We start from the raw sequence: 9,821 nt of genomic DNA, 5'->3' as shown, positions 1-9,821 counted from the left end.
CTCCGCTCAAAACTCTAACACTCAAATCTTAAAATCTGGATTGTGTAAATTAGGATTCTGTCATCCTGTTCATTTGACCTCCTCTGACAACTCCTTTGAGTCTGGTTCCTCCCAAGGTTTTGTCCTACTAGGGATTTTTACTTGACACTGTCACCTCTGCAGGGGGCCTTTGGGCAAGATGATATAAAGCACTTTGAGACAATGTAATGTTGTGAAAATGCGCTATACAAATAAAATTGAACTGAATTAAATATTACTCTTAAACCTCGTTTCCAAACAATAGAAATTTAAAACAAGAAAATAAGAAGATAAAGTAGTTCTGGATATTCAACCCCAAATCAGAAAAAAGTTGAGATGGCATGTAAAATGAAAATCAAACTGAAAACAGTACTTTGTTAAATTATCTTTGACCTGTATTACATTGAAAACAATACAACAGCACATTATTTAATGTGTTCCTCACGAATTTTATTGTTTTTCAACACTTAAAAGACGTTTAAGGACTGAAGACACCAAGTGATGAAGTGTTTCAGGTGTAATTTTGTCCCATTCTTCCTGCAAACAAGTCTTAAGGTGGGTAAAAGTACGGAAGTCTTCGTTGTCACATTTTGCGCTTCAAAATGCACCACACATTCTCTATTGGAGACAGGTCGGGACTGCAGGCAGGCCAGTGAAGTGCCTGTACCCTCTTCCTCCGCAGCCAGGACTTTGTAATGTGTGCAGAATGTGGTTTTGCATTGTCTTCTTGAAATATGCATGGGCATCCTTGGAAAAGATGTCTTCCTGAAGGCAACATTTTGTGCTCCAAAATCTCTATGTACTTTTCTGCATTAATGGTGCCATAGTCCAAGTTACCTTTGCTAAGGGCACTGACACAACCTCATACCATGACAGACCCTGGCTTTTGGACATCAGTCTGGATGATCCTTTTCTTTGGTCCGGAGCACATGGCGTCCATTTCTCCCAAAAATACCTGACATACTGATTCATCTGACCACAGTACACATTTCCACTGTGTGATGGTCCGACCCAGATGCCTCCGAGCCCAGAGAAGTCGATGGTGCTTCTGGACATGGAGGACTTCCTTTTGGCACAGTACAGCTTTAACTGGCATTTGTGGATGTAACTACGTATTGTGGTACTTGACAAAAGTTTGACAAAGTAGTCATATGTGGTTAATTAGCTTATAGATGAATGACGATTCTTGATGCAGTGCCGCCTGAGGGATCGGAGATCACAGTTGTTCAGCTTAGGCTTGCGCCTTTGTCCTTTATGTAGTGAAATTCCAACAGATTCCTTGAATCTTTTAATTATATTATGCACTGTTGAAGGTGAAATTTCCAAATCTCTTCCTGACTGTAGCAGGAGAAGGAAACGAGGTGTGTACCTAATTAAGTTCTGGAGGGGAGTAGCCAATCGGAGAGGGCGCTCAGACTATAAGGGTTACCCCGGCACCAACGTTCTAGGCTCCTTTTCGGCGGTGACCTTAATTGCTGGATCTCCTGTTCGTCCGCGGACATCTTACGCCTACGCCTGCCCAGTTCCCTCCGCCTGCAGCAGCTCCCGAGGCGCCCCCTCCTCTGCCTGCAGCAGCTCCCGAGGCGCCCCCTCCGCCTGCAGCAGCTCCCGAGGCGCCCCCCCCGCCTGCAGCAGCTCCAGTCCCTTCTGCCCTAGTCCCCGAGGTGGTCCCAGAAGACTCCATCTTGGCTCCTCCCTCTCCAGAGGTGGAGGAGCTTGAATGGGACCCCTCGGGGACCGTACTTGTGACTCTGGTGCCCTCACCCCGGCGAGCCCGGCCCCGGCCGCGGGGCTTCCTGTCCGTGTCCCATAAGGGGAGGGGACACAGACGGCAGGCTAGGGTCCCTCCCGCCCTGCCCCCTGGCTCGCCCTCCGTCGCCTCGGGAACCACGGGTCGGACGTCGCCTGCGGGTCCCCCTCCGCGGCCTCGTCGCCCTGCCTCGCTCCTCCCTCCGGTGCCTGGTCGGCTCCTCCGTCGCCTGCGGGTCCACCCGCTCCTGCGCAGCGGACGACGTCGCCGCCTGTGGCGGCTCCCCCCCTCGCCTTGCCCTCGCCAAGGGCCCCTCCGGCTCCCTCGTCCCCTTCCCCGGTGCTCCCTCCTGCTCCCTCCCTGGCCCCTCCGCGGGTCCCTCGCCCTGTCTCCTCGGCCCCTTCATGGTCCCCTCCGGCTCCGGCCCCCCGGTCGCCTGCGGCCCCTCCGGCCGCCTCCCATCGCCCGCTGGGTCTCCCTCGGGCTCCCCTTGATTCCCTCTCCTTGTCTCCCTATGCCCCTGCCTTTGTCCCGCCTGTCTCTGCTCCCCCTCGCTTTGTTCCTCCCGTCTCTGCTCCTCGTCCTCCTGTATTCCCTCCTTTCACTCCTGGCCCGTTTGTTCCCTCTGTGTCCCCTTTCCTGGTCTGTCTGTCCGCGTTCCCCGTCCTGTGTCAGGTCCTCTCCCATTGTCTTTGTGCCTGTTCTGTCTGTCCGTCTTGTTCCCGCCCCCTCGTTAATGGTTTTGGTTTTTCAGGTCCTGGTTCCCCTGTCTTGTCCCGTCCGTCACCTCCTCCCAGGCACGCCCGGTGAAGTGCGCCTTTGGGGGGGGGGGGTTCTGTGATGCCCGGTCCGTCCGCTCCTCGTGTGCGCCACGCTCACCTGCTTACCCACGTGTTCGTTCCCGATTGTACCCAGCTGTGTCTAGTTCCTTTGATTTGTCCTGTGTATTTAAGTCCTGGTCTCCCCAGTTTCCCTTGTCCGTCATTGATGTCAGTTGCTGTCCTATGTTCCCTGCCCCGGATCTCCGAATAAACCCCTTGTTTGCCCTGATTTCGGCTTGTCTGCCTGTTCCTGCCTGCCGACCTGCACGATCACTGCTCTGCTCGCTAGTGGTCGTGACACCACCCTTCCTTCCATATTTTCTTATGTTGGCCAAAAGAACTTCATCTCCAACTTTGTACACAACATTTTTGTATTTCCTTTGCACCCTTTTCACATAAGCTGCCTGTTGCTTTTCCTGTGATTTCTTTATATTTTCTTCTGTGGTAGCTTTAATGCCCTCCATTGTTTTGTTTTTCAACTGTTTGAACTCACCATAACTTGCTTCATCAGGGAGGATGATTGTGGAAAGCTAACAAGTAAGACCACAATGGCAAGACAGAAATCACAATTTATGATTGTGCATGGCCTTAACATGAAGTGAAACAAAACAGGTTGAAAAGTCATACAAATTATAACAATTGTGCACAGGGAGAACAAACTCCCCAAAGAAACCAGGACCTTATTGCTGTGAGGCAACAGTGCCAACCACTAACCCATCGTGCTGCCCCTAAATGTAAACAATTTATGAAATAAAAAGGTGAAAACATCTACACCCCCTGTATGTACATAGAAAGCTGTGGAAAACTTTCAAGACATAGTTCTACCACAGGACAGTTTGCAAAAACAGCACAAACATCTGTATTGAAACTACAATACCTTATATTTGATTATAAAATAGATATATAAAAAATGGAACATGTTGTAGCTGTTTTCAGAAGCAATTGCCATGGCTGTTCAAGCCCCAATTCATTAGCTTGCAATCACCTTGTCACAAGAAACTATGCTAAACTATGTCAAGATATGAGTAATTGTACTTACTGGCAATTCATTTGGGAACCTGTGAAGGAAACACTTCCTCTCTTCCGTACATAAGCAGAAATGGTGAATGTTTAGTGGTTGTATGGACCTTTGACCTTAAAGAAAATAATGTTGCATCCAGATAGATGTCCCAGTCATTCTGCTGGTTGTTAACCAGTTTCTTCAGAGCTCTTAACAGATAATTTAAAATAAAAAATAATAAAATTAGTAAATATAACAAATCTGGTCACAACACACAAAAAATAAAACATCAAAAAAAAATAAAACACCAACCGTTTTATATTGTCGTTTGTTTTTTCATCCAGTCCATCTGTTTGTGGATGGTAGGCTGCAGTTACACTTCTCTCAATGTGCAACATCTCACACAGGCTGCGGTTGAGCTTTAAAAGAAAAACAAAGTTATTAAATACTAAATAAATAAATTTGTAAATAAACAAAGAAAGAAATGTGTTCTCAATGGTACTGAATAAAGCTTAGTTACAGTGATAATACTACTTTTTGGTCATAAACATCTTAAAGCTACTGGTCTACTCCAAACCCAATATCTGACTGCCTGCACTTTAAAAGGACACTTCATTACTTCATTGACAAATTCTCTTCCTTGATCTGACAGAATTCTTTTCGGACATCCGTGTCTGTAAATCATAGAACAGAGATGCCTTCCAACTTCAGTTGCAGACTTTCCTTTCAAAGGAAATGCTTCAACCCATTTAGAGAAGTAATCTGTCACTGTAAGGATATACTGGTAGCCATCAGTGGTTTTAGGCAATGGTCCAGTCAAATCTATTCCAACCAGCTCCCACACAGCAGATACCTATAACAAAACACACTATGTTTGTGTGTATTTACTCTTGGGGTAAATACTAGTAAATACAATTTGAAATTTGTAAAAGTACATGTAGAGATTGGAGTATGAACTGTATATACATACTGCATGCATTTATTTATAGCCATTTAGCATCTTAATGTTTCTAAAAAAATTTACGGATTACCTTAATACACTCCAGTGTCTGTACAGCTGTCAAAGGCCTCCCTACCTTTTGGCACTCATCACATTCCAAGATCTAAAGGATATAAAAACATTTCATGCCTGTAGAGTCTTCACATTCATTTGAAGAAAATAAATCAACTCATACATACCCAGTTTTCAATGTCCACTGACATGCCATACCAGTAGAATCTGGAACATATGGCATTCCGTGTCTTGTTGATCCCGGTATGCCCTCCCAAAGGTGATGAATGGAACTCACTGAAGATTGACCTGGCCTCCTCTTTTGTTTTGATCACTCTCCTTGTTCCATATTGAAGTTCTCCGTCTAGGTTTGCACAGTAACATTGGTTATAGGGACATGGTTAAAACGGGGGCAAGTGGTTCACGACTGCAGGTTCAATTCCCCACCTGGGGCTCTGTGTGCAGAGTTTGCATGTTCTCCCTGTGTTTGGTGGGTTTACTCAAAGTGCTATGGTTTTCTCCTATAGTCACATGCATTGTAGCCTGACTGGTGGCCAAACTGATAATAATGTGTGAATGTGAGGGTAATTGTGCCCTGTGATGGATTGTACCCAGCCCTGTTTTCCCTGGGATGGGCCCCTGGTTCCCCTGACCCCTGAGGAATGAGTTCTCCATCTACATAAAGAACATTAAAAAAACATAATATTGGCTATTATTAAAAATATTCAATTGTTTGACTAATTCTATAGCTGATGTGTATGTTACAAGTAATTTCTTGTTTTTGTTTTGTAATGGTTTGACATATAGTGCTATATATTACTTTTATTAAAAAAAGTAATTCGTAAAAAAAACAAACATACCCTTTAGAGTAAATTTTGAGGCATATCTTCTTAGATTTTGCTTTTGTGCTTTCTCGAATCCAGATGGGTATTGTCACGATCGGTACGGCAGCAAGCGGCGATCGTGCGGATCGAGCGGGCAGGAAGTAGGCAAGGCAGGCGAATTGCGGGGAAAACGGGGATTTAATAGCAAACGGGGTTTCAGGAAACAACAAACGCCTATGAACATCAATGACAGACAATGGACTCAGGTAAGACACGGACTGAAATACACAGGACTGAGCAAATTAACTAGACACAGCTGGGTACAATCGGGAGAAAACACGTGGGTAATCAGGGGGCGTGGCACACAGGAGGAGCGGACGAGCCAGGCATGACAGAACCCCCCCCCCAAAGGCGCGCTTCTCCGGGCGCGCCAAGGAAGGGGGCGACGGACGGGACGAGGCAAAACAGGACCTGAAAAACAAAACCCAAAACCATCAACGAGAGACCGGGAACAAGACGGACAGACAGAACAGGCACAAAGACAGGAAATGGGAAAGAACCTGACACAGGACGGGGAACGCGGACAGACAGAGAAGGAAAGGGGACACAGAGGGAACAGGCGGGACACAAGGGCCAGGAGTGAACGGAGGGAACACAGGAGGGAACGGGAAACTAGGAACACGAAATGGTGGAACAGACGGGCGAGAAACAAAAGCAGACGGGGCAAAGACAGGAGGGACAAAGGCAGGGGCACAGGGCGAGAAGGAGGGGGAGCAAAGGGTCGGCCGAGGGAGCCACTGCGGGCGACGGGAGGCCGGAGCCGGAGGGGGACCCCGGCAGGGCTGAGGAGACAGGGTGAGGGACTGAAGCAGGGACGAAGGAGGGAGTCGGAGGGGGAACCAGGGAGGGGGACGAGGGAGCCGGAAGGGACCTGGGCGAGGGCAAGGAGAGGGGCGACGTCCTCCTACGTGCAGGAGGGGGGGGACCAGCAGGCGACCGAGGAGCCACCTCAGGGGCACCCGCAGGCGACCGCCGAGGACCCGGCAGAGGGAGCGAGGCAGGGCGACGAGGGCGAGGAGGGGGATCCGCAGGCGACCGCCGACCCGGGGGATCAGGACCTGCAGGAGCCGACCAAGCCCTAGCGCAGGCGAGGGAGGGCGAGCCAGGGGGCAGGGCGCGCGGGACCCCAGTCCTTCGTCTGTGTCCCCTCCCTTTACGGGACACAGACATGACGACCTCAGGTCGGGGTCGAGTTCGCCGGGGCGAGGGCGAAGAAGTCACAAGGAAGGTCCCCGAGGGGTCCCATTGAAGCTCCTCCACCTCCGGAGAGGGAGGAGCTAAGATGGGGTCTTCTGGGACCACCTCGGGGACTAGGGCAGAAGGGACTGGAGTTGCAGGCGGAGGGGGCGCCTCGGGAGCTGCTGCAGGCAGAGGAGGGGGCGCCTCGGGAGCTGCTGCAGATGGAGGAGGGGGCACCTCGGGAGCTGCTGCAGGCGGAAGAGGAAGCGGCTGCGCAGGCAGCGAAGGCAGCTGCTCGGGAGCGGGGTCCGCGGGCGGCGGCGGCTGCACGGGAGCGGGGTCCGCGGGCGGCCGGAGCTGGAGAAGCCTCTGTAAGCCCTCCCCGAGGGCTTCGAGGGCCGCCGGCTCAGAGGCTGGGTTAAACGCCTCGAAGTCCTTTAGGAGCTGGGTTAGGTGTTGCTCTACCTCTGGGTCTCTAGGCGTCGAGAAGCTGTCCGACACCCTCCAGTATAACCCCTGGAGGGCGAAGAACTGGTGAGCTAGCCGCTCTCTTTCCTCTAACAGAGGCGAGGGAGAGACGGACACAGCCCCCTTTGGGATGCGAGGCACACGCGGGATCGCGTCTCTACCAGCGCGGACACCTCCCCAATTATTCAGCCTTTCGGGCCGGTAACAGTACCTTTCGAGGGGGGGTAGCTGGTCTAGGGGACTTGGGTCTAAGTCTGGGACTAGGATGAGCTCCTCCCCCTCGTCGTCGCTGCAAGCCCAGAGCTTAGCCAGGGAACCGGAAACACGTGGGTAATCAGGGGGCGTGGCACACAGGAGGAGCGGACGAGCCGGGCATGACAGGTATGATCCCACAGAAAGAAAATCATAAATCTCTATCCATTTATTCTCCATTTCTATAAAGAAAAAAGATGAATTAGTGATAATGAAAAAAAAAATCAATGGGCAATTTAGCAATAAATACAAACTAATCTGAGTGTCCACAAAGTAAAAAAATTGTCATGACCATTAAAATTAAGTTTTACTTAACCTTCCTATTATCTACAGAATCATATGAGCACTTAAGGATCATTTTATTGTCTTTGGTGCATTGATTTTTATAGTCTAGGTGTTTTCGCTGCCATGAAAATTAGTTAGGTAGCTAGTTAAATTGTTAGTAATTATTTGTATAGCGAAAACAATATAAAATAAATCCACACAAATGGTAAAAATGTGTACAACGTGTACGACTAGGACAAGCTACTACAGGTTAACATAAAAAATAACGTTATACATGTGTTCTGTCTTAAAATATACTAATAGTATTGTAATGGAGTTGAGACAGTGGGGTGGTGATTCCCAGCATGCACTGCTCCTGCCAAGTTTGTTCGGGTTGTTTTTTGGGTCTGTTTTAAGGGTTAAATCAGTTATTGTTAAAGTTCTTGTGTTTCGTGCTATGGGGAATGTGTAGGAGATAATTTCAGTTAGTTTCATTTAAAGTGTGGAAGTCACCGTCGGTGAAATGCCATGTTGTTTGTATGCCTTGGGCAATGTTTCAGCCAAAGAGGGAATTGTGGTGCTAAGCGTGAATTGTTTTATGCTTGGTGCTAATTGTAAAATAAAAACTGAGGATTCTTTTCTTTACAAAATGACTCAGTGTTGGTGTAATTTTGTATGACAATGTGTGGAACTAGCCAAATTGCTACATTGGTGTCAGAAGTGGGATGTTCCCGATGGAAGAATTGACACTTCAAGAAATAGAAAAGCTTATTCAGCAGCTAGAAGGAGCGAGGCCGAAAGAGAGGATCCCAGGAGAAGCAGCGCGGCAAAGGACAATGGAAGGCTTTCCAGCGGGATCCAGCGTGCCCAGGCCGACGGCGAAACCAAAGAGTGTTTTCCGATCGCAGACCGTAAGGGGCGATGGCGACCAGCAGCGCTGGGGAGGAAGCAGCGTGCCTCCCGCGCAGGCAGCAGCTGATGACGCTATCGAGCGACAACGGCGAGCAGACAGCGCACCAGTAAAACCACCGTCGTACAGAGGGGATGAGCCACCGGACTCCTTCCTTACCCAGGTACGGCTAGCTGCGGTGTTCAATGGCTGGACCTCGGCGGAGACGGCGGTTCGGGTCGCCTTATGCTTGGAGGGAAGGGCGGTAAAGACGTTGGACGATCTCTTGCCGCACGAGCAAAGTGTGTGGGCGGATATAGAGAATGCTTTACAGCGCCAATTTGGCCAGCGTGCCCCACCGGAGGATGCACGTGCCCAGCTCGTCAGTCAACAATGTCGTGAGGGGGAAAAGCTGGGAGCCTTCGCTGCTGATCTTCGCCAGCTAGCGTGGCGGGTTATCCTGATTTCCCGATGGCGATCCAGGAGGAACTGACACTGCAGGCTTTTCTGCGCGGGTTACAGCCGGAGCGATTACGCGAGCATGTACGGCTCGCCGCACCCAGCACGCTGGTTGAAGCTGTGGACAAAGCCGAGCAAGCAGAGCACATTCTGGTGAGGAAACGTCATTCCGCTGTCGCGACAGAGCAGGTCCGGCAGGCAGCTTACGAGGTGAGCAAAGAGGATGAGAGAGTGTATCGAGTGTCGGAGTCGTCGAGACGGAGGGGGGTGTCGAGCGGTGCATCTGGAGCAGAGCGCCGTTGTTTTCGCTGCGGCGAGCTAGGGCACGTCGCACGCTACTGCCCAGCCCCTACGCCAGTGGACTACATACCCCAGCAGCAGTTAAACTGAGGTGTTTTCTTCCTCATATGTTGGGCTAAGTGCGTGTTTGGGACAGAATGGGTTATACCTGGACTGTACACTGAACGGTGTGTTGTGCCATGTGCTGGTCGATACTGGGTCCACGATTTCACTAATCTGTGAAGGATTACTGCCTGACGCGGACTCGTGGGAAAAATACAAGACAGCTGCATAGTGGGGCTGGATTTGTTGCAGCGTTTAGGGGCGGTTGTGGACATTGTCGGGGCGGGCGTACGGTTCGGGGGTCGGCCCAAACAGTTGCCCTTGCACAGAGTGGCGCGGAGCGTTTCTCTGGCTCCATCGACCACGCGGACATGCAAACAGTCTGAGCCCCCATATGGGGACGTAAGGCACTCGGTTGCATCACCAAATCAGCAGGCGGTGGACCAGCTGTTTCAGCAGAGCTGTGCAGGTTTAAGTAGTGAACAGAGGCAGAAACTACGCCAG

The 9,821-nt window shown here is 50.1% G+C and overlaps 1 long non-coding RNA gene across 1 annotated transcript; it reads right to left on the bottom strand.

Moving 5' to 3' along the window:
• Positions 1–3,664: 3,664 nt before the first annotated feature.
• LOC125744410 (uncharacterized) lies at positions 3,665–4,273 on the bottom strand. Its single transcript, XR_007398367.1, has 3 exons — positions 4,209–4,273; positions 3,902–4,008; positions 3,665–3,798 (listed from the first exon to the last, which is right to left on the bottom strand). It is a non-coding gene; the product is annotated as an uncharacterized LOC125744410 (long non-coding RNA).
• Between the last annotated feature and the right edge of the window lie 5,548 nt (positions 4,274–9,821).

The sequence above is a fragment of the Brienomyrus brachyistius genome, chromosome 6, assembly GCF_023856365.1.
Source record: "Brienomyrus brachyistius isolate T26 chromosome 6, BBRACH_0.4, whole genome shotgun sequence".
Taxonomy (NCBI): Eukaryota; Metazoa; Chordata; class Actinopteri; order Osteoglossiformes; family Mormyridae; genus Brienomyrus; species Brienomyrus brachyistius.
Note: the sequence above shows the minus strand (reverse complement) of the source record. Positions and strands in the feature narration are given on the sequence as shown.